Source organism: Odocoileus virginianus, chromosome 1 (assembly GCF_023699985.2).
Source record: "Odocoileus virginianus isolate 20LAN1187 ecotype Illinois chromosome 1, Ovbor_1.2, whole genome shotgun sequence".
Taxonomy (NCBI): domain Eukaryota; kingdom Metazoa; phylum Chordata; class Mammalia; order Artiodactyla; family Cervidae; genus Odocoileus; species Odocoileus virginianus.
The window spans coordinates 80,670,465-80,696,856 of NC_069674.1; the positions used below are offsets into that span (position 1 = coordinate 80,670,465).

Genomic DNA, 26,392 nt, shown 5'->3' on the forward strand with positions numbered 1-26,392 from the left:
TTATATTATGTGAAGTTGTATAATACTATTCATAAGTGAAGTGTGGCAAGTAAAAGATTCACAGTGTATACCCTAATATATGATAACTGAAGTATTTTTAAAGAGAGCTACAACAAATTATACAGATAAAATGAAATACTAAAAAAAATCTAAAACAAATCAAGGAAAGGGAAAAAAGTAAAATGAAGAACAGGTAAGACAAATGGAAAACAACCTGCAAGATTATAAACTTAAACACAACCATATCAATAATCATATTAAATTTAAGTGATCTACAGTCCAATTATGTTACAAAAGTAGAAATTTTCAGATAGAAAGGCACTACCTGCTCTATCTTATCTGTAAGAAGTCCACTTTAAAATTAGAGACACAGGTTAAAAATGAAAGAATAGAAAGAGACATACCAGGCAGACCCAAACATAAGTTGGAGTGACTGTTTTAACATCAGAAAAGGTACACTTCAAAACAAAAATATCACCAGTGATAAAAAGAGGTATTCTATAATAATAGAGTATCAATTCACCAAGAAGATATACCACTTACAAATTTGTATGCCACTAATGAGGGCATCCAAATATATGAAGCAATAACTGAAAAAAAGTAAAAGAGAAGTAGACAAATCTAAAATTTTAAGGTAGAGATGTCAATGTTCCATTCTCAATAATTGATAATACAAGTAGACATAACGTCAGTAGTGATACACAAGACCTGGACAAAACTGTCCATCAACTTTACCTAATTGACAGTGATAAAACTCCACTAAACCACAGAATTAAATGGAATAGGAATGGAGACAGACCATTTGCTTGGCCTTCAAATGTCATAATAAATTTTAAATTAATTAAAAATCCTAACAACTTAATTAAAGTAGAAATTACTAACAAATATAGAAAAGTCCTCAAATATTTAGAAATTGAGCCTCCCATCATTAAACAATGCCACTAAGTCTAAGAAGTCACAGAATAAAATAAAATGTATTGAAATGAGTAGTTATAAAAACATATCAACAACATGCCAACATTTGCAGGCTACAATTAATAACAGTATCCACAGGTTTCCATGGTGAATCCCATCAAATGTTTGAGGGGGAAATAACATAGGTCTCAGAAAATATTAGAGTATTAAAAGAAAGCGAACTACAGACAAATGTTTTTCTAGGAATAGATACTAGAATAGATTCAAACAACTCAATCAAAAACTGAGCAGAAGACCTAAATAGACATTTCTCTAAAGAACACATACAGATGGCTAATAAACACATGAAAAGATGCTCAACATCGCTGTTATTAGAGAAATGCAAATCAAAACTACCATGAAATATCACCTCACACTTGTCAGACTGGCCATCAACAAAAATCTACAAACAATAAATACTAGAGAGAATGTGGAGAAAAGGGAATTCTCTTGTACTGTTGGTGGGAATGTAAATTTATACAACCACTATCAAGAACACTATGGAGATTACTTAAGACACTAGGAATAAAACTACCATATGACCCAACAATCCCACTACTGGGCATATACCCTGAGGAAACCATAACTGAAAGGACACGTGTATCCCAGTGTTCACTGCGGCACTATTTACAATAGCTAAGACATGGAAGCAACCCAGATGTCCACACACAGATGAATGGATAAAGGAGTTGTGGTCCATATATATAAAGGAATATTAATATTACTCAGCCACAAAAAGGAACACATTGGAGTCATTTCTAACGAGGCAGACGAACCTAGAGCCTACTATATAGAGTGAAGTAAATCAGAAAAAGAAAAACAGATATCACATATTAATACAAATATATGGATCTAGAAAGATGAACCTATTTGCAGGGATGCAATGGAGGCTCAGACATAGAGAACAGACTTGTGGACAGTGAGGGTGGGGGAGGGTGGGAAGAACTGAGAAAGTAGCATGGAAACACATACAGTGTCATATGTAAGATAGATAGCCAATGGGAATTTGTTGTTATGATGCAGGAAGCTCAAATCTGATGCTCTGGGACACCCTAGAGAGGTGGGGTTGGGTGGGAGATAGGAAGGACAAAATATATGTATACCTATGGCTGATTCATGTTGGTGTCTGGCACAAACCAACACAATATTATAAAGCAATTATTCTCTGATTAAAACTAAATAATTTTTTTAAAAAGAAAAATAAAGCAAACCATAGACAAGTGTTCAGGAATTGGAAAAGAAAGACAACTTTGTATTCTCCAGAAAAGAATAAAAAACAGATACTAGAAATATAAAGAACTTCAACCTGATATAGGATATCTGTGAAAAAAAGATCAGGAAAAAGTAAAGAATATTGATTTTTAGCACTTAGCATTACACATTGCAGTGGAAGTCTGGGTAGTATGTATGGCAATAAAAAGGAAAAGACAGGAAGACTTAAAGAATGATGTAAAATCCCTTTACTAACAGTTCATACCATCATACATTAGAAAGTCTAAGGAATTTTCTTTTTTTTCTAAGGAATTTTCTATAAATTCCTTTTGTAAAGTATTTTTAAAAAGCTACTACAATCAGTAAGTGATTTTTACAAGATTACAGGCTAGAAGAACAGCACCCGAAGATTAAATATATTTCAATATACTAACAGTGAAAAGTTGGAAAATAAAAGTATAAGAAAGTACTATAAAAGTATCTAAAAACATAATGTACTAGAAAATTTGATAATATTAAGATATCAATTCTCCCTTAAATGATACATGGATTCAATGCAATTTTAATCAAACTAGTTGTAAAGGATTTGGGAAGAATATTTTAATATTTATGGAAATGTAGCATAAGATATCTATGAATGGAGTATAATGGAATATAAAGTAAAATGATAAACATTTCCATGATAAATTACCATTGAAATTAACCCAGGTATAATAATCAAGAGAGTACATTATTGATACAATGATAGTTAGGCAGGTAGAAAGTCCAAACACTGAACATATATAATAAATTGATTTTCAACAAAAGTTCCAAAGTAAATCAATTGAGAATGGATACTCATAACAAACAATACTAGAAAAATTAAATATCCATATATGGAAAGGGGGAACATTAAACCTACTGCACCCTACATGCAAAAATTATTATGAAATGAATTACAGCCCCCCCCCCAAAAAAAGAAAAAACAGAAAAAAGATTTGGGTTAGTCAATAACTTCTTAGAAAAGAAAAAATACAACCATTAAGATACTGAAAAATCATACTTCATCAAAATTTACAACTTTCGATCTTTGAAGGCCACCATTAAAATGAAAAACAAACATGAGACAATCAGTATCTGAAGAATAATTCTTACTATTCTCAGTACATATATTCAACTTAGAACTTGTACCCAGGATATATTTAAAAATCTCCTACAATTCATTAAATAAAATATCACAAAGTAACCTAGCAAAATGTGAATGAATATTTCACAAGAATAGATATATAAGTGACCAGTTAAGTACATGAAAAGATGCTCAAAAATATTTTATCAGGGAAATGAGTATCGAGTATAAATGTAATGAGATCCATTTGAATGATCAGAAGTGAAAAGACTTCCCAAGTTTTGGTGAGGATGTAGAGCGCCTACCTGTAGCTTTCAGGCCTTGCTGCTGGAAATGTGAAATAGTACAACTACTTTCAAACACCATTTGGCAATTCTCCCAGAGTCTAGCATATGCTATTCCTACCACACAGCTATTCCACTCCTAGGTATTCAATCAATAGAAATTCCAAACATATGTTCATACAAATATTTGTGCATAAATGTTCAGATCAGCCTTACTCATTGTAGCCAAAACTGGGAAAGAACCTAATGACTATTGTCAGCAGAATGGAGAAAGAAATTTCAGTATATATTCATTTAATGGAATATTATTCAGCAGTAAAAATGAACAAACTAATAGCACACACAAAAGAATGTCCAAACATTATGCTGATAGATAAGCCAGATATAAAAGAATGGATACTGTACAACTTCAATATTGTATTTAAGTCAAGAAAAGGCAAAACACAGAATAAATTTTCTGTGGCTTAGGTCTTCCAGAAAGTTCAAAAAGCAATCAATGGTAGCCTGGGTTTGGAGGGACATTTTCTATGTATGGACATGAAAAAACTTTGAAGGGCTAATAAAAACCTTCAAAATCTTGAGGAATGTACACTTAAAACAGGTACTATAAAAATAATAAAAATCAATACTTAATAATCTGATCAAATTAACTTTTGTTCCATAAATTAATCATTTTAGCGCACTCTGATTTATTATGGTTAACAAAATAATATAATTGCTGACACAGAATGAATATTCAAATGATACCAGTTGCATTTTATTCAGTAATAGTAAAGTACACTGATTTATTTTATGCTTGGAATATACTCCTCTATTTTCAATCCATGTTTAGGAATTGTCTACCAGGCATCATGCAAAAGGAAGTTATAGTACCTTTAAATTCTCTTTGAGCATACGTGACTTTTAACTCTCAAAGTAAAGTAATTTCACTAAAGGTTTAATTTTTCCAGTTTAATTTAAAAATTCAATGATGTGTATCACTGTATTACATCTTTCCACTGCCACTACAGAAGGGAAAGCCAGTGATCCATTAAAGAAGGTTAGCAAAACTAGAAGACCACAATTTTTCATTTAAGATATAGATTTTATACATTCTAAGAAGTAGAAAAGAAAGCAGAGCTAAAAATATACATTTAAAGGTATTCTCAAGTTGACAAAAATAAATAACAAATAACTGAATCTATAATAGAAAAAAAAATGGTCCCTCATTTCAGCTGTGGTGCTATTCGACTAGTACACTCAAGGCTGGTTTTAGCAAAGGCATGCACCTTTGTGTTGCAAAATTCATTCCCATCATTAAGACCACCTTATGTTACAGTGAATTTTCAATGCATTATTTCCTAAAACATCTTCATATAAGATATACCTGTACAATGTCAAAGTATCTAAATGATAAATCAGTAAAACAATTTAAACTTCCCTATTAGAATGAAGAATTTAATCTTCAGTTTGTTCTACATAGCCCAAAGTAAATGGCCTCATAAAATACTATACATGTAAATCCATGGCTAATTCATTTCGATGTATGACAAAAACCACTGCAATGATGTAAAGTAATTAGCCTCCAACTAATAAAAATAAATGGAAAAAAAAAAAGAGAGAAATTTAAAACAAGGAATAAAATGGGCAAACCAAAAACAACTAATTATTCACAATTTTTTTCTCTATTTCTAACAGCTTTATTGAGATGTAATTTATATATAAAACATGCACATGTTTAATATATACAATTTGTTGAGTTTGGACATATACATACATCTGTAATATCGTCACCATAACCAAGGAATTCAGCAGATCCATCACCTCCAAAAGTGTCTTGTCTTCCTTTACTAGAGTTTTTGGTTTTCCTTTCTTGTTTGTTTTTTGGATTAATGTTTTGTTTTTGTCATAAGAGCACTTAACATGAGATCTACCCTCTTAACAGATGTTTAAGTGTATAGCCCTGTAATGTTAACGAGAGGCACTGTGTGACACAGCAGATCTCTAGGTTTATTTACCTTGCATAACTGAAACTTTATATCCATTGCATAGTAACTTCCCATTTTCCCTCCCCCTAGGCTCCGGCAGCCACCATTCTATTCTGTTTCTGTGAGTTTGCCTGTTTTAAATATTTCATATAAATGGAATCATGTACTATTTGTTCATTAGTGAATGTCTTATTTTCCTCACCTTCATGTCCTCCAGGTTTGTCCATACTGTTGCAAATGTTAAGATCTTCCTCTTTTAGAATACTGAATAATATACCATTGCATGTATATACCACATTTCTTTATGCATTCATTTGCTGATGGACAGTTATTTATTTGCTGATGTGAAAATAAATGTAAATAACACAGCAATGAATATGGGAGTGTATCTTTTCAACATCCTCATTTCATCCCTTTTGATGTTTAGTCAGAGGTAAGATTTCTGGATCATGATTTTATTTTCAGTTTTTTGAGGAACTTCCATACTGTGCTCTCCAGCGGCTATACCATTTTACCTTTCCATAAACAATGGAGAAGTGTTTGAATTTCTCCATATCCTCATCCTCACTCATCTCTTGTCTTTTTGATGATAGTCATTGCAACAGTTGTGAATTTAAAACTCACTGCAGTTTTGATTTGCATTTCCACAGTGATTAGTGATATTGAGCACCTTTTTGTGTACCTGGTGCCTATTTGTATATCTTCTTTAGAGAAATGCCTGTTCAAGTCCTTTGCCCATTCTTAATTGGATTGTTTGTTTCTTTCCTATTGTAATAGTCACTCAGTCGTGTCCAACTCTTTGCAACCCAATCTCGGCATGACCCAGATATTTATTAAATATTTTATAGATTAATCCTTTACTAGACAACTTTTTGCAAATATTTTACCTATTTTATAAGCTGCTTTTTTTACTGTATTAATGTTTCCTTTGCCATACTGAAGATTTTTACTTTATTATTATTCCACTTGTCTATTTTTGCTTTCATTACCTGTGTCTTAGATATCATATCTATAACAATCATTGCCAAGAACAAAGTCAAGAAGCTAGTTCCCTTTGTTTTCCTTTAGTAGTTTTACAGTTTGGGTTCTTCATTTCGAGTTAATATTTATAATGATGTGAGAAAAAGGTCCAATTTTATTCTTCTCCACGTGGATATCCACTTTTTCCAACACCATTTACTGAAGAGACAATTCTGTCACCACCATGTACCTTGCTGAAGATCACAGAACACATATGCATGGATTTATTTCTGTTCTTGATTTTGTTCCATTGGTGTATATGTCTGCCTTTCTGCCAATACCATGCTAATTACTGTGGCCTTGTAATAATTTTGAAATAAAAAATTTGATGCCTCTAGCTTTGCTCTTTCTCAAGATCACGTTGACTATTCTGGGTCTTTTATATTTCCATATGAATGTCAGGGTTTTGTTTTTTTTTTTCCATTTTGGCATAAAAATGTCATTGGGGTTTTGATGAGGATAGCAATGTATCTGCAGATCATTTTGGGTAGTATAGACATTTTAACAATTATTAAGTCTTCCAATTCATAAATATGGGATGTCTTGCCACTGCTTTAATTTTTATCAATATTTTGTACTTTTCAGTGCATAGGTCTTTCAGCTTCTTCAGTAACTTTATTCCCTAATATTTTATTCTTTGGTGCTATTCTAAATGAGATTTTCTAAATTTCCTTTTCATTTCCTTAGTTCATTGTTTATGTATAGCAATACCACTGGTTTTGTGTGTGTTGATTCTCATATTCTGTAACTTGACCAAGTTCATTGAATCTGTTCTCTGGCTCAACAGTTTCTTGATGGTGTTTGGAGTCTTCCATATATATAAGATCAAGTGTCCAAGTGAAAGTCGCTCAGTCGTGTCCAACTCTTTGCAACCCCATGGACCATACAGTCCCTGGAATTCTCCAAGCCAGAATATTGGAGTGGTTAGCCATTACCTTCTCCAGGGGATCTTCTCAACCCAGGGATCTAACCCAGGTCTCCCACATTGCAGGCAGATTCTGTACCAGCTAAGCTGCCAGGGAAGCATTTAAGATCATGTCACTTGCAAAAAGAGAGATTATATTTCTTTCTGATGTAGATGCCTTTTACTTTGTTTTCTTGCCTAATTGCTGTGACTACAACTCCCAGTTCTCTGTTGAATAGTAGGTCTCTGTACCTTGTTCCTGATTTTATAAGAAAAGCTTTCTGTTTTCTACCATTAACTTTGATGTTAGCTGCGTATCTTTTACCTTAGTTTATGGAAGTTCTACAATTATCAAATTGTTTTTATATGCACGGTACTGTGTGCAGAGCAATCAAAGATTTTGAAAACTTCTATAACAAGGTACTCACGGTTTGGTGGAGGATCAGCTGATGGAGGAGTTAAAGAGACATTATTATATTAAAAGATTTTTTTCTCCTCTTCATTAAATGTAATAAACTAAGGAGTAACTTAGAAGAAACTGAATATGTTCTGTATCTCATACTTAATTGTTCATTTAAGGAGGTCTTCTCTCTTCCATAGCCTTCCTTTCCATTTAGTCAATGCAAAATCTTCTTAAGCTTTCTGATTGTGATTCACTCTGTCTGAGATTCTTTTGATGCATATCTTCTGAACTATCAGTATAACATATTTTTTCTGTACTATTAGAAGAGATACTTTTAAAAGAGAAAGTATCTCCTCTCATACTATTATGGGGCAAGAACACGTTTCTTGCATTAGCTTCAGCAAACAATTGTGTCCTATATCATTATACATGATCATTTTAAAGCAAGTGCTGTTTAGGCTCACCAATAAGTTGCAACCTTATACAAGAAACTACCTTCTCTTTATTTGCATCATGATGCCTAGTGAATGTTAAGGACATTGTAGATGCACAATAAATACATCTTGGCTTAACCGTGGGTTTATACATGTTAAAGACTGAATGTTTGTGTTGCCACAAAATTCATTATATTAAATCCAATCTCCCATGTGATGATATTCAAAGGCGCGGGCTTTGGGAGATAACCAGGTCTTGAGGATGGAGCCCTCATGAATGAAATTAGGAAGCTTATAAGAAGAGGCCACGGGGCTAGTTTGGTTTTTCTACCATGTGAGGATCCAATGAAGAGTCATCAGTTGGCAACCCAGAAACAGTCCTCACTAGAACCTGACCTGAGATTGGCTGGATGGCATTAACAACTCGATGGGCATGAGTTTGAGTAAACTCCGGGAGTTTGTGATGGACAGGAAGGCCTGGCGTGCTGCGATTCATGGGGTTGCAAAGAGTCGGACACGACTGAGCAACTGAACTGAACTGAGAACCTGACCATGCTCACACTCTGATCAGACTTCTAGCTGCTATAACTGCAAGAAATAAATTTCTGTTATTAGATGCCACCCAATCTATGGTACTTTGTTACAACAGCCCAAAATATGACAACATACTTGGAATTATCCTCAGGAATATCAATCTTTCTCCCTTAGCTCATATTTTAAGTGTTACCTTCTCAGAGACCTGACTTTAATCTCCAGCTCTTTCATAGGAAATATTATGCCTTTGGGGTAAATAGATTGATTTCAAAGCAAAATTTTCACCTTGCCACTTTTTATCCTAAAAACAGTATTTCTGACATCCAGCTTCCATCATGCGATCATCCAGCTTTGGCTTGGTCTATCATGTAGGGCAGGGACAACAGATACAATCTGAGCATGAAAATCAATAAATCCAGATTCTAGCTCTAGTTCTTGCATCTCACTTTCCTTTTACTTAGGTCATTTTCCTAAGCAATCAACAGGACAAAGCAGAAATTCACAAAAACATTTTCTTGTGGCTTAGGGGTACCAGGATTTGTGCCATATAAGCAGAACTTAGTATGCATTACTGTTATCTCTGATTTTCACACCTGATAATGAATTATCAGTCATGTCTAATCCTAAAGTATATGACAGACAAGATAGCACAGGTGTTTTGACAGTTTAGGGGAAAAAAAATCACTTGATTTTCAGAATGCTTCTAAAAATTCTATTAGGCATTCTAATGCCTGATTTGGACAATAGTATTCATGAGAACATTTTTAAAAACATCCTCTCACTATTTCTTTTTTGACTATAAAGTTTTCCTATGCAAAATGAACCTTAGGAAATAAAATGAATTAAATTTTGGTATCAGCCACTGGTTTCCAAGTGTTGCTGCACATATTAATGACCTGAGGATCTTTAAAATTACTGTTTGACTAGCACCCTGTATATTCTAATTTAATTGGTATGGCTGTAAATTGGACATTTCAATTTTTAAAAAGCTCCTCAGGTGATTCCAATGTTCCAATCACTATCCTAAGCAAATGCCTAGTCTCATTTCAGTTTTATTTCTCAATTGCACCATAGCTGCTGAAGTTCAATGATGAAGTTTTGCTCTTCTGAATAATTTCTTAGCTATGTGGCTACCTGTTTTATTTAGAAATATCAAGTCACTTTTATGCATTACTTTTCTTAATGTGATATATTAATGTCTTAACATTTTGGTTCTCAAAGTCCTCACTGTATCCACTAATTTCGAGTGAACCTTATTATTGTCCCTGATCAAACTAAAACATTCAGGCTTTTGTAAAACTCAAAAGAAGATCTAGTCTTCAATTTGCATCTCTATCACAAACTATTCTGTTCAGTGAAAGTTTCTTCGTGTATGTACAATGTCAAGAGACATACAATGCAACACCACACTGCACCCATCACCTAGTTCTGTTTTCAACAAGCTGTGCTCTGCAAGGCATCCAAAGCAAGTTTGTGTATCCAGTTCCCTTAGGGCAAAAAGGCTATTCTAATGAATTAATCTTGCTAAGGTAGTTGTTGGGAAAAAATCTCATCTCTGTGCTTTTGTTCACGCTGCACAATTTCCTTGGGATAACCTTTCCCATCCTTGTCATCTGGTTTTTGGACTAGTGAACATAGGTTCATGTTGCAGGGCTCAGCCTGGACATCACATTGCCCATTCGATTTGTTCTGAGCCCCCTTTTCCCAGGGAGAATTGTTCGCTGCATCATTTGTGTACTCACTGGGCAGCTGAGGTTTCTATCATAGAACTTTAAACTTTCTTACACTATCAGTGTAACTGATGGTTCTCTGTAAGTGACTATAAATCACTCAAAGTTAGGGAATATGTCCTATCTTTTTGTCGCAAGTCCCCATAACTGTATCTGCCAATGTAGGTACAAAATGCATAAACATGTACCAGTGAATTAAGTTGACTGACTAGTGACAGGAGTATGGGGTTTGGAGTCAGATATGAGTGCAAATCCCAATTCTGCTTCTATCTGTATGTTTTTGAACAAATGACACAGATTTCCTAAGCTGAAATTGACCCCAAGTATAAAATGTGACTCATAACAGCTGTCCTTTTAGGATGCTATGAGATGTTATATAAGAAGATATGTGTGTCAAGTACCTCTTACAACACATTCTCCCCCAAGCCTCATCTCTGGTAAACTCTAGTATTTACCAGCACCATCTCAACCAAACTTTGTCTGTCCCAAATATTGTAAGCGACAATTTGACTATCTATCCTCTTCACTATCCCATGATGTTATTAAAGGGTGTTAAGCTCTGATTTCTAAATAGTGGAGGCTAGTGTTTAATCAAGGTGGACATAATGCAAGAAAATGCAAGCATGCCAGTAAACTATGACACTGGATCATGACGTTGATACAGGATCTGACAATTGTCAAGGAAATGTTGCTCAAGGGCATAGTAGTGAAATGCAACTACATGGCACCTGGGTGTTTTCATCTTCTATTACTACTTGCTGTCACTATAAATTAGAACTTAAAAAATCTAGTACCTTGGGGTGAGAAGACAGTGAGCCCCCTCTCTCCTTTTGCCTCCATTTCTGCCTGCCATACACGTGAACAAAAACAGTCAGTACAGGTAGTTCAAACCTCAAATGAATTTATGGCACTGTGTATCAATCATTTGTTAAATAAAAACTCATGAGGATTTGAAAATTGTCAATTTTAGAGATGACAATTAGGGAGAAGAGAAAAGAATACAACTTTAGATTTTTTACTGAAGAGGACTAAGCAAGCAATGTTTCATTGTCTTACATTTGTTTTAAGGAATATTTTAAAATACCACATCACATATGTAAGACATATGATCTTGATGACTTCACAGAAATTCTATGGTTGACAATAAACTATTTTAAGTCCTAATCCATTTAAAAACTAAGTACTCATTTTGGAAAGCAAATACTTGGTTTCCTTATCCATCAGTATACACTATTATTCTACTATAATATATAATACAATGGCCAAATATCTAGTCAGTCAAAAAACTTTGGTTTTCATTAAGAAATTCTAACCTTGGTCCCATGGAAAACAGCATATGCTAACCCTGTTTTTATCTTTACTAATTACATAAAACCATTAGTACCCTTCACTTTTAAGTGACTGTTAAGTGTACTTATGATTTAGCCTCTAAGTCTCAACTCATATGCTACTTTTAAAGGAAAAAAAAGTTTTTCTTCCACATCCAGAATGTGTTGCGCAATTTCCTCTGTATTTGAGTAATACTAAGTATTATCCTTATCATAGAACTTTTCACACGTGATTGCAATAGCTTCTCTGCTTACAGGAATCACTAATTCTCAAGCTCTCTTTGTCTTATTTATCAGTGTATTACACATACACATGATTTTTATATTTTATCTGTATATATATATACACATATATATAAGCATAGGGCTCAGTGAATGCTCAATTATCATTTCTCAATAAGTATTACAAAAAAGTAAATGGACTCACTGGTGAAAAGATTAAAAATGACAGTGAAATGGACATTTTTGATAAATAAAAGAAATAATTCACTGCCTAGAAGCATATACTACAGGGACTGTTTAAAACATGGAAATTTATAGCTACACAAGTAGAGCTTAGAAAGGATATAAAATAAGGATAAGTGTAAAACACATTTTTCTTATTTTAATTCCTTTAAAAGATTACTGTCTAAAGCCAAAATTTATAACAATATATTTTGAATTATGTAAAATATGTATGAGTATAATGTGAGATAGCAATAGCACAAGTACTAAAATGGAGTAAATGGGAATATATTGTTATGATGTTCCCATACTCCATGTGAATGTGTATTTTTGAATGTGTATTTTTGTAGATGGGATACATTAAATACATATATTGCAAATGATTCCAAAAATTTTAAAGGTATAACCAGCACATAAATTATGCTCAACAGCATAAATTATTCTATAAATTATTCTCATAGTGAAAGTGAAGTCGCTCAGTCATGTCCAACTCTGCGACCCCATGGACTGTAGCCTATCAGGCTCCTCCATCCCTGTGATATTCCAGGCAAGAGTACTGGAGTGGATTACCATTCCCTTCTCCAGGGGATCTTCCCAACCCAGGGATCAAACCCGGGTCTCCAGCATTGTAGCAGACACTTTTACCTTCTGAGCCACCAGGGAAGTCCCATAGAGAATACCTAATACAAACAAGCCTGAAGATAATTATAAAAGATACAGAAATATAGAGAAAGCAGCTAGAAAATTGGCTGATTTAAATGTAAATATATAAATTATGTTAAATGCAGAGGTCTAGAAATGCCAGTTAGAAGATATTACTATGTAAGACTTAAAAAGTAGATCCAACTCAGAGCTGCTTACAAGAAACTTACATTAAATATCAAGAAACTGATGGATTAAAGGAAAAGATGGAAAAGGTACAGCATGTAAAAAAAAAAAGAAAGGGAAAGTTCTCCAGTGGTCCAGTGGTTAAGAGTACACACTCTGACTGTTGAGTCCCAAGTTCAGTCCCTGGTTGGGGAATTAAGATACAACAAGCTATATGGCATGTCCCCCTACAAAAAAAGTTGAAATGTCTATACTGGTTCCACTCATAATCATCAAGGACTGGAAATAAGCAGCAACCTTAATGTCCATAAAACAGTGAATAGATAAACTGGTGCATACATATTATGAAGCTATGTTAAGAAAGGAACTTCTGATTCACATAGTAACATGGGTCAATTGCAGATGTTTTACACAAAGTGAAAGGAGCTAGTTTCAAAAAGCTACAAAGCTTAACATAATTCATTTACATGACACTATGGCAAACTATACTTGTTAGTTTCTAGTCATATCCTACTCTTGGCTACTCCATGGGCTATACAGTTTGTGAGGCTCCTCTGTCCATGGAATTCCCAAGGCAAGAATACTGGAGTGGGCTGCTATCCCTTTCTCCAGGGGATCTTCCTGACCCAGGGATCAAACCAGAGTTTCTGGCATTGCAGGCAGATTCTTTATCATCTCAGCCACCATGGATAATTAATTTACATGAAACTATGGCAAAACTATAGGCAAAATAATTCATATCAGTGGTTTCCAAGTGCTAGTTGTAGGAGGAGGGGTTAATGATGAAGGGGCATGAATATTCAGGGTAATGAAATTGTCCTATATCCTGCTTGTAATAGTGGGGACATGACTGTGCACATTTATCAAGTTCAAACTTTATACTTAAAAAGGGCAAATTTTATAATATACAAATTATACCTTAATAAGTCTGATTTCAAAAAGTGCATTACACATTAAAGATGTGTTAATAAGCAGGTCAAATATCTTTCTTCTCCTTATACATGTAAAAAGGAGGTAGAAATGTCCCTTTGGAAATATGTGTCAAGCAGCTCTACACTTCAGAGCCAGCATCAAAGCTTGAGGGTTTAATGCTATTAATTTTCCCTGGTTCAGCTCTAGGCACCCTGAAGGGTACTAAATAAACAGCCACTCACTGAATGACTGTGCTTTATAGCTCCTGCAGCACACAGTTTAAAAATCATTGACTGGAGGGTGGAAAAGGGAAGTTGCAAACTATAATTTTTGAGAGGGCAGAAACAAGCCCCAGTACTATGTTCCATGACTTAACCTTCATGTTTAAGTATTGTCGAGAGGAAATACAGCAAAAAGATCAAGGAGCTATGGGTCCCAGACTCTTTGGTCTTACTCTCACCTCCTCTCTCCTCCCTTCTCCACTTCTCCCTCTCTCTATCTCCCCTCAACTCTCCCAACCACAAGTAATGCATACACTGAAACTCTGAATATTCTTTAGTTTCACAAAAGTGCAAATATCTGAAAAAGATTTATTTGCATTTTGAAACTGATCAATAGATTAGGCTTTAGCAAATAGATATCAGTAACATTTGAATTGGAAGGAAGTGTTTGTCTACATTCCCTAAATCATACATCTATGATTGGCCACTACCCTCAACATGAAACAGACCACACCCTCTCATATTTAAATTATTACCAAATATATACTGAATTCTGGAAAGATGGAAAAACTTCCCTGAATTTTATTGCATTCACAGAGCTCATTTATTTTGCTATAGATCTTATTCCAAAGGACTTTACCATGGCCAATTGGCTAATCACCCTCTGCCCTAAGAAGTATATTTAGAAACTATCAAGCATTTCAGTAGGCCAAAACTCATAAAGAGAAATCTGGGGACTCAAAATAATAATTCCAAAGATGACGTACTCATTTTGTGTTAATTATAAAATGAACGGTCAGATCATAAGTAAAGGATTAGTTAGTTGCACAGTAAAAAACCTGCTAGATCATATGGAGGACAGAGGCACATAGTAACATCAGACCTGTGCTGCTCCAATGTATGCTCCAAGGAGATACAACAATTGTAAATATATATACACCCAACACAGGAGCACCACAATATTCATACAAAGGGAAAATGCTAATAATCACAAAAAGAGAAACCGGCAGTAACACAGTAACATTGGGGGACTGTAACACCACAATTATACCAATGAACAGATCATCCAGACAGAAAATTGATAAGGAAACACAGGCCTTAAATAAAGCATTAACCCAAATAGACTTAATTGGTATTTATAAAGCATTATATTCTCCAGAATAGATACAGGCTGGGTCACACAGCAAGCATCAGTAAATTTAAGAATATTAACATTATATCAAGCATCCTTTCCAACCACAATGTCATGAATTAGAAACTACAAGAAAAGAAGTATAAAAAACACAAATATGTGGAGGCTAAATAATATGCTACTAAACAACCAATGAATCACTGAGGAAATCAAAAGTTACCTATAGACAAAAGAAAATGAAAACACAACCATCCAAAACCTATGGGACACAGCAGAAGCAGTCCTAAGATGGAAGTTTACAATAATAAAACCATACCTCAGGAAGCAAAAAAATCTCAAATAAACAACCTAACATTACAACTAAACCAATCAGAAAAAGAAGAACAAATAAAACTTAGCAGATAAACAAAACAAAAAAGTTTAGCAGAAGGAAAGAAGTCAGAGGTCAGAGTAGAAGTAAATGAAATAGAGAGAAAGAAAGCAATAGAAAGCATCAATGAAACTAAAAGCTGGTCCTTTGAAAAGGTTAACAAAATTGATAAATCTTTAGAGAGATTCATCAACAAAAAAAGGGAGAGAGCTCAAAACAATAAAATTAGAAATAAGAAAGAAGTTACAACTGACACCACAGAAATACAAAGGATCATAAAGACTACTATAACCAACTATATACCAATAAAATGGACAACCTAGAAGAAATGGACAAATTCTTAGGAAGGTACAGTCTCCAAAGACTGAACCTGGAAGAAATAGAATATATGAACAGGCAAATCATAAGTACTGAAACTGTGATTAAAAACATCCAAAAAACAAAAGTCCAGAAATAGATGCTGTCACAGGCTAATTCTAGCAAATATTTAGAGAAAAATTAACACTTATCCTTCTGAAACTCTTCCAAAAGTTTGCATCTCAATAGATGCAGAAAAATTTTGACAAAATTCAACACCCATTTATGGTAAAAACTTTCCAGAAGGTGTGCAGACAGGTAACCTACCTCAGTATAATAAAGACCATATATGACAAACCTACAGCTACACTCAACAGTGAAAAGCTGAAACAATTTCCTTTAAGGTCAGGAACAGACAAGGATATTCACTCTCACCACTTTTTTTCAACACAGTGTTGGCAATCTTAGCCAAGGCAACAAGAGAAGAAAAAGAAATACAAGGAATCTAAATTGGAAAAGAAGAAATAATACTGTCACTGTTGGGAGATGACATGGTACTATATGTAGAAAATGCTAAAGATGCTACCAGAAAACTATTAGAGCTCATCAATGAATTCAATAAGGTTGCAGGAGACAAAATTAATATGTAGAAATTTGTTGCATTTTTATACACTAACAATGAAAGATCAGAAAGAGAAATTAAGAAAACAATTTCAATTATAATCATATCAAAAAGGATAAAATACTTAGGAATAAACCTACCTAAGGGGCAAAAGAACTCTACTCCAAAAACTAAGACACTGATGAAAGAAATCTAAGATGATACAAACAAATGAAAAGATGTTCCTAGATTGGAAGAATTAATCTTGCCAAAATGACTATACTACCCAAGGCAATCTACAGATTCAATGCAATCTCTATCAAATTACCAATGGCATTTTCTGTAGATCTAGAACAAAAAAAAAAAAAAAAAACTTAAAATTTATATGAAGACACACAAAACCCCGAAAAGCCAAAGCAATTTTGAGAAAGAAAAACAGAGCTGGAAGGATCAGGCTCTCTGGCTTCAGACTATACTACAAAGCTATAGTCATCAAAACAGTATGGCACTGGCACAAAGTTAGAAATATAGATTTGCACAGGATAGAAAGTTCAGAAGTAAAACCACACACTTATGGTCAATTAATTTTTAAAAAGGAGACAAGGTTATACAATGGAGAAAAGACAATAAGTGGTGCCGGGAAAACTGGATAGTTACATATTTAAAAATGAAATTAGAACACTTGCTAACACTGTACACAAAAATAAAAGGGATTAAAGACCTAAATCTAATAACAGATACTATAAAACTCATTTGAAAAGACCCTAATGCTGGGAAAGATTGAGGGCAGGAGGAGGAGGGGATGACAGAGGATGAGATGGCTGAACGGCATCTCCGACTCAAAGGATGTTAGTTTGAGTAAGCTCTGGGAGTTGGTGATGGACAGTGTGTCCCGACATGCAGCAGTGCATGGGGTCACAAAGAGTTGGACATGACTGAGTGACTGAACTGAACTGAAATAACCAACATAAGCATGATTCAATATGCTTCTCAAAAAACACACTTAACAGTTTGCATCTTCACTTCTGGTCTTCTTTTACTAGTAAACCCTCCTGTCTGTGATAATCTCCAAATTTTCCCAAGATCTGATCTGAATTGAGTTATAGGTTTGCTAGATAAACATTTGCTTATGAGATCCTTTAGAGTTGGTTCTATTTATAAGCAACTGTTTGTGTCCTGACTCCTTGTGGTCTGCTGATCTGTTTTCCTGTGCTCTATTCTCTTGGAATTGTCACCTCCTTACATTTGGGATTTTAACACAAATTATAGATTATTTTTGGTCTCTTTGACTGTAATTGGTCAAAATTCCTATTTAACTACAATCTCATTACAGAATACTTCCAAAGAAGTTTTATTTCCCTAGCTGCATTTTTGTCCTATAAAATCACATCTTGTTCTCTTCTGCGCCTTGAGCTGTTGTTATCTGAGCAGTGCTATAACCTAGGCTGGATGTCTGTCCCACATTCCAGTGAAAGAATTATTTCAAGATGCAGAATAGGATAGAGGTAAAGGGCTTGGGCCTTAAAGTAAAACTACACACTAATTTTAAATACTCACTCTTCTGGCTGTGTGATTAGGTCAAATCACATAAAATATCTAAATAAGGCTCTCCATGATTCATTCTCCCTGCTATAGGTATTTACAAAACACCATGTATTATCCGACCCTTGTCAACCTTTCCAGCCCCATCAGCTGAACAACCTCACCCTACTGCTTCACCAGTTAAGTTTCAATAAGTAATGTGTGTACATTCAGAAACTCTCAGCTCCTGCTTTTTGCACATGCTTTGTTTCATTTACTGAGAGTGGGCTCACCACTACTACCTTACCTAATTCTTACCATATTTACTTTTTTTTACATAATTACTTTAATTCTTACTACTGTAGCTAATTCTTACCATAAAATAATCCTCAGAAGTGATTTTGAAATATAATGAATAAATGAAACATTGTATCTGATTGCTGAATCAAAAAAAGTTTTCCCAGAGTAGATAAATCTCAAAAGATGGGAATGTCATTGGGCAAACTGAAAAGTGAGTTCACACAGAAAACCAGTCAAGCAAAGAATGGAGGAAAAAGGGGAAGGCAAGTAGAAAAGTTTAAAATTGAGGAGAAACTCACTGGTACAATGTGACTTAAGGGAGGAATATTCTCTGAGCAGAATAAGTAACAGGCAACAGAGCAGTTCCCTCAGCCAAAGAGAAGGCATAGTCCAACTACAAAATATATCTTTCGGCCAGAATTCAAGACTCAGAAGATTTCTTCAGTAAAGAACCCTTTTCCCGCCTTTCTGTTGCTATGCTTCATGCTTTGCTTTTCTCATCCTGCCTAACTCTTTGGATTGATGACTCTAATAGAGCGTAGGCCAGGTTTTGGATTGCAGGTTTTAGACTGCAGGTTTTTCACAGAAAGATGACGCACACCTTGGCCTCAAAACCATGCAATGCTGTGTTTGGTAAAATTCATTTACTGTCTCACTTTGCATAACCTGAAACTGCACACACCAGATTTCAGCCAGAGGCACAGTTTCCTTCTTATCAGAGATGAGATGATACCAGTGATCCATGTATCAATTCAACACTCAAATTTAAATTAGAAAACAATTCTAGGTAACAAATTTTTTTAATTTACTAAAATTATTGGCTACCAATAATTAATTGCTAAGAAATAATTACTAGCAAACTTAATCCAACAACACATAAAAAAGATCACACATTCTCACCAAGTTGGATTCATCAGGGTCACAAGGATGGTTCAGCATATGCCAATCAATGTGATACACCTCATCAACAAAAGAAGACAAAAACCTCATGATCATTTCTGCTCAAGAAATTTAAGGCATCATCAAAAATGTCTGGGGGAAGATGGAGCAGAGTACTTTCTCAGGACCATTGAAATGATACTCCATGAGCAGTTAATCATATCATATCTCAATTTAAAACTGTCTTTAATATTATAAGTATTTTTATGAGTTTTCACACTCTCAAGAATTTTCCCAAGCTGCATCCTTTAACCACTACACTACTGCAAGAGTAAATTTATCAGAGAACACCAAATTTATGTATCTGGCTAAAAGTCATAATAAAGAAAAAAAAGAACATGATGTGATAGCCAACTTTTCACGTTTTAAAAAGCACCCTTGTTTCAAATTTTAACTGCCCAACCATCGATCACTGACTCGGCATTTTTCAAGTCTCCTAAGAGATGTCCTTCCTTAAAATTCAATTATTTATCTGAAGCTAGTCCTACACAATTTTAGAAGAAGATTTAATTCTAAAGAAAACTGTAGAGGCTGTTTTGTAGGAAAAACAAACAGAATTTTCCAAAGATTTCTGGTAAATGCTCCCTTTCAGTTCAGTTCAGTCATTCAGTCGTGTCCAACTCTTTGCGATCCCATGAATTGCAGCACGCTAGGCCTCCCCGTCCATCACCAGCTCCCGGAGATTACTCAAACTCATGTCCATCGAGTCAGTGATGCCATCCAGCCATCTCATCCTCTGTCGTCCCCTTCTCCTCCTGCCCCCAATCCCTCCCAGCTTCAGGGTCTTTTCCAATGAGTCAACTCTTCACATGAGGAGGCCAAAGTATTCGAGTTTCAGCTTCAGCATCAGTCCTTCCATGAACAACCAGGACTAATCTCCTTTAGGATGGACTGGTTGGATCTCCTTTCAGTCCAAGGGACTCTCAAGAGTCTTCTCCAACATCACAGTTCAAAAGCATCAATTCTTTAGCACTCAGCTTTCTTCAGGGTCCAACTCTCACATCCATACATGACCACTGGAAAAACCATAGCCTTGACTAGATGGACCTTTGTTGGCAAAGCAATGTCTCTGCTTTTAAATATGCTATCCAGGTTGGTCATAACTTTCTTTCCAAGGAGTAAGTGTCTTTTAATTGCATGGCTGCAGTCACCATCTGCAGTGATTTTGGAGCTCAAAAAAATAAAGTCTGACACTGTTTCCACTGTTTCCCCATCTATTTGCCATGAGGTGATGGGACCAGATGCCATGATCTTAGTTTTCTGAATGTTGAGCTTTAAGCCAACTTTTTCACTCTCCTCTTTCACTTTCATCAGGATGCTCCATAGTTGTTCTTCACTTTCTGCCATAAGGGTGGTGTCATCTGCATATCTGAGGTTATTGACATTTCTCCCACCAATCTTGATTCTAGCTTGTGCTTCTTCCAGCCCAGCATTTCTCATGATGCAGTCTGCATATAAGTTAAATAAGCAGGGTGACAATATACAGCCTTGACGTACTCCTTTTCCTATTTGGAACCAGTCTGTGGTTCCACGTCCAGTTCTAACTGTTGCTTCCTGATCTGCATATAGGTTTCACGTAGACATCACCAGATGGTCAACACTGAAATCAGATTGATTACATTCTTTGCAGCCAAGGATGGAGAAGCTCTATACAGTCAACAAAAACAAGACTGGGAGCTGACTGTGGCTCAGATCATGAACTCCTCCTTATTGCCAAATTCAGACTTAAATGAAGAAAGTAGGGGAAACCACGAGACCATTCAGGTATGACCTAAATCAAATCCCTTATGATTATACAGTGGAAGTGACAAATAGATTTAAGGGACTAGATTTGATAGACAGAGTACGTGAAGAACTATGGAAGGAGGTTCATGACACTGTACAAGAGACAGGGATTAAGACCATCCCCATGGAAAAGAAATGCAAAAAAGCAAAATGGCTGTCTGAGGAGGCCTTACAAATAGCTGTGAAAAGAAGAGGGGCGAAAAGCAAAGGAAAAAAGGAAAGATATTCCCATTTGAATACAGAGTTCCAAAGAATAGCAAGGAGAGATAAGAAAGCCTTCCTCAGCAATCAATGCTCCCTTTAATATTGTGTAATTCTGTTATTCAAGTAATATACAGTCATTGTTAAAAATTAGAAATAGGAAAAATCACCTGTAATTTAACACAGATGGTTCTATGAACCATCCGGAAATAATTCTTGTTGACATTTTGGTAGATAGCCTTTCAGAGTTTCCTACACATAATCTGTCTATATTACAAATTATATCATACTGTATATATTATTTTAAATCTGTATCATTCATTAAATGATGTATCATGCACATCTTTCTATATCAGCAAATACATATCTAAAACATACCAAGGCCCTCTTACTATTCTAAAGTTTGAACACTATATGTTAGCATTCCTTTACCAATTACTTATCTTTTGGACATTTTAGTGGTTTTCAAGGTTTTTTTCCTATTATATATATTTGATAAACTGGTGGATATTATATAGGAAACAAATCATTTATTAACTATGCTTGAGTATCAGAAAACAGTGAAGTTTTATCTATCTGAAAACCACTTAGCAAGTAATTTCAGATATTTGAAAACGTTTAAAAAAGAACAAAGTCAAATGTTTCCTAAATATATGTTGTTTGATTATGAAAGCAATTTTTAGATATTTGCTCAAAATCATGTAATTTTATTCAAAGCACAATTAGAACTGGTTTGAAAAAAACAGAAAAAAAGTAAACAGAGGTAATTGCACTAAAAAGAAGAGGCACTTTGTTGCCTTTTGGACAAAAAACATGCAATAGTCACAATGAATACTGTAATTTACTTTTTTAATTTACTTTTTATTGAAGTACAGTTGATTCACCATAATTTAAATGTAATATTCATTGGGTATTTGCTATGCATTATGTACTGTTCTACATGGTTTATATTCACTATATCTTATAACTCTATGAGATAGTTAATAATATTATTATCCCCATTTTACAGATGGGGAAATTACACTAAAAGCAGATGAGCACTTGTATTCTTGAGAAACAATGAGTATACATAGTAAATGTATCTTGTCAAAGGGATAAGAAACCACTGTACATACAATGTATATGCACAAACCATGATTTATATACCAAGTTAAAAGTTTAATTATCTATATCTCCAAAAATATTTAATAGGGCAGGTGCTATGCAATATATTTAAATGCCTTAATCTAAATTATCTTTAATTCAATATGTAAATGAATAAATCTCAATTTTTTAAATCTCTTGCCTATAGAATGTGCTTATAACTACATGTAACTCTTAAACAGTTGGAAGGTAGGTAGTACAACTGAGAAAACGAACTTTTAATCTTATATCATCTTAATTCATAAAATTTAAATTTTAAAACTGAAAACTATCTTTGTAAGACTACATCTCACTTTAATATTTGTGAAGGATAGGATAGTATTATAGTTCACACATTGGCACTCTACATTGTTTCACTATTACACATAAACAGCACTGATCTAGCGGGTATCAGTGGATTGATCCATTTGAATAGTGTTTTTCTATGCAGCACTGTAACATGATAATGTGTTTATTTGAATATGTATGCAGTCACCATGAGTTAAAATGATATGCAAACTGTATTTGACAATTAAATTGAAGTAGTCATTATAACTTTAATACAAATATAAAAATATTATGGTTGTAGTTTTAAAATAAGTATGAACATATCTTTAAATTTAAAATATAGGTACAAATCAACTTATTTACAAAACAGAAAGAGACTCACAGACAGAAAACTTGTGGTTACCAAAGAAGAAAGTGGAAAGGGGGGGATAAATTAAGAATACAGTATTAATAAACATACACCACTCTGTATAAAATAGATTAACAAAAAGGTTTCACTATATAACACATGGAACTATAGTCAGTATCTTTTAATAATCTATAATAGAAAAGAATCTGAAGCTCTACAGCTGAAACTAACACAATACTGTAAGTCAACTATAGTTCAATGAATGAAATTTTAAATAAACAAAGTATAGGTTTATTACTGGTGCATAATTAAATAAAGATTCAGAAGATGGTATTATGATGAGAAATAGTAAGAGGGCAGTTTGCAAGTTCACAATGAATGTCAATTGGAATTTGCTCTATCAGAATAAAAGTAAATTGTTACTGTATAAAAATATAGATTATAAATCAGACACTATTAAGATACTTTTTTAGCAAAAAGATAATTAATTTGATAAGATTCCTCTCAAAAGTCAAAAAAGAACCAATTACATTAGTATCTGAGATCAGAATGTCAAAATATTCTAAATGATTTTAAACAAATCAAGCTTGTAACTTTGGCAATATATAGAATAATTTGATTTGTTGAAAAATGAATCATTCTTAGATGGTAAGATGGTAAAAGAAATTACCTTATTCATAGAAATTTTATAAGGAAATTACGAGGTCTTCAATTAAATTACCAGATAATTATAACAGAAAAATTAATTCATTCAAAAATTGTTTTAATTGTGAGCATTTTTCTTTAGCTTTAGTTAAGTTACAAAATATAAGACATGCACGTGCTGCGTGCTAAGTCGCTTCAGTCAAGTCTGGCTTTTGCGACTCATGGACTGTAGGCCGCCAAGCTCCTCTGTCCGTGGGATTCTCCAGGCCAAAATACTGGAGTGGGTTGCCATGCCCTCCTCCAGGGATCTTCCCAGCCCAGGGATGGACTCAGCTTCTCTTTAGGCTCTTCCTTACTGGCAGGTGGGCTCTTTACCACCAGCACCACCTGGGAAGCCCAATGTTAAGACATGCTGCCTAACAAATATTTTTAGGTAGTTCTGTCTCAAAAAACTTAAAATTTGAGAGAAAAACGTCAATTTATAGCCTAAAGGAAATCTAAGCTGGAGTAATTTTGAACCTTTTGCATCTTTCAAACAATTATAGGTAAATATTAAAAGGTTTGTTTCTAGTATGAGTGATAGTGTTCAGCTATAGCTATATTAGGTGAAAATCTGGATTTATTAGAGTTTTGAGACAATAAAGAATGTTTCCACTTTATTCCACTTCATGATTCATCCTGAAAGCTTTGTGCTCAATTTTCTAAAGTATTATAAACTCTATATATAATTTCTAAACACACAAAGAAAACATACATGTATGTACGTGTAAATGGGTACAAATGCTGTGAATCATTGCCAGTGTGCATAACTATCAGAACATACTGAACATAATGAATTTAATTTTCTTTGCCAATGCACATTGAGTTCTGAACAAGTTTACAAAGATTTGGTATTCTGTCAACTCCACTTCAAGATTTCTTTAAACAGAAGAGAAGCTCATCATTCAGTATAGGAAGAAAAAAAGTGGCAATGTAATTTAATTAATGCAATTTAATTTCTCATTGATATTACACTGCATATAAATAAGCTAAACATGACATTCTAGGAAAAGAGAAAGTTGGTTCATGATCTAGCTGGAGAATTACATGAATTTATGTTGAACTGAAATTTCTCATAGTAATCAATAAAAATATCTTACCATATTTGTCAATAATGAGTCAATGTGCAAAAAAAATAATTTTGTTAATTTTAAGTTTCTGTTGCATTATATAAGTTACCCACCAAAATAATAAAATTTGATGAATGCTTTGTTGACACTGGTAAATTTAGATTTTCTTTTAGTTTATATAACAATCTTTTGAAGTTACTAAGTTAAAGTTAGTCAATTTTCTTAATGTGGAAAAACATGTTTTGATTGTGTTATGTTTTTCTTCAAAGTCAAATCATTTCTAAAGTAATGAATGAGTATTGTCAATGTGGATATGAATATTAAAGAAAAATTATTTTTGGTACTTAACTCATTTATCTGAAATTTTAAAAATCTGAAACAACATGAGTATGTAAATTTGTTTTCAAATGTGAATTTTATGAAATCTAAACACAGATCACATATTTTCAGTGTAAATGTATAGTTTAACTTGAGGTATGCTATAATGTAAAAACATAATCTCAAAGACTTATTACCAAACAAAAAGATGTAAAATAATCTCATTAATAAATTTATATTGCTTACATATTATATTTGAAAATAACTTTTTGGTTTATTCAGTTAAATAAGTTATATTTTTAAAAATTAAATTCCCCTGTTTCTTTTTATCTTTTTAATGCAGATGCTGAAAAGCTTAAAATTACATTTGTTTGACTACATTATAATTCTGTTGGATAGCACTGATGTATGATAACTTTCTAATATCCAGATCGAATGATTCTCTAACTCTTCCTCTATGAAAATTCTATTTACATATAAACTTAGAAAAATATAGAAAAAAATTTTAACTATCCATAATCTAATTTAGAATTTTTACTATTTTGATGTATTGTCTGTTCTTTTTCCTAAATCAATCTCATTTCTTTCTCTCTCTCTCAAGATCCTCTCCATACTCCCAATAAGTGAAACAGAACACTGTTATTTCTTCCAAAATTATTTGTGCCAGTAAGAAATGAAAAGTTAATTCAAGTTTGGCCACAAAAAGATTAGATAGGCTATGCCTTTTGGGGATTTAATGGTTAAAAAGCAAAGTATTCCATTTCTCTGCAAAAGACATTGTCAAGAGACTGTAAAGACAACCAACATCCTGGGGAAAAGTATTTGAGAAAGACACGTCTAATCAAGGACTATTATCGAAACTGTACAAAGAACTTTTAAAACTCAACTGTAAGAAATAAAACAACCTGATTAAAAAATGGAACAAAGACCATGGCAGACATCTCACCAAAAAAGATATATTTTGGCAAATAAACATATGAAAAGATACCCCATGTGTCATCAGGGAAATACAAATTTAAATAATGATGAACTGTAATTACATACCTATTAAAATGACCAAAATCCAGAATGCAGATGATGACAAATGCTGACGAAGATGTGGAGCAACAGGAATACACATTCAGGGCTGGTGGGA

At 33.8% G+C, this 26,392-nt stretch overlaps 1 long non-coding RNA gene across 1 annotated transcript in view; it reads right to left on the reverse strand.

Moving 5' to 3' along the window:
• Positions 1-26,392, reverse strand: part of LOC139037075 (uncharacterized) — a 167,957-nt gene that overhangs the window by 85,974 nt on the left and 55,591 nt on the right. The window contains exon 3 of the long non-coding RNA XR_011489868.1: positions 26,302-26,383. This is a non-coding gene — a long non-coding RNA (uncharacterized lncRNA). The remainder of the gene's footprint in view (positions 1-26,301; positions 26,384-26,392) is intronic.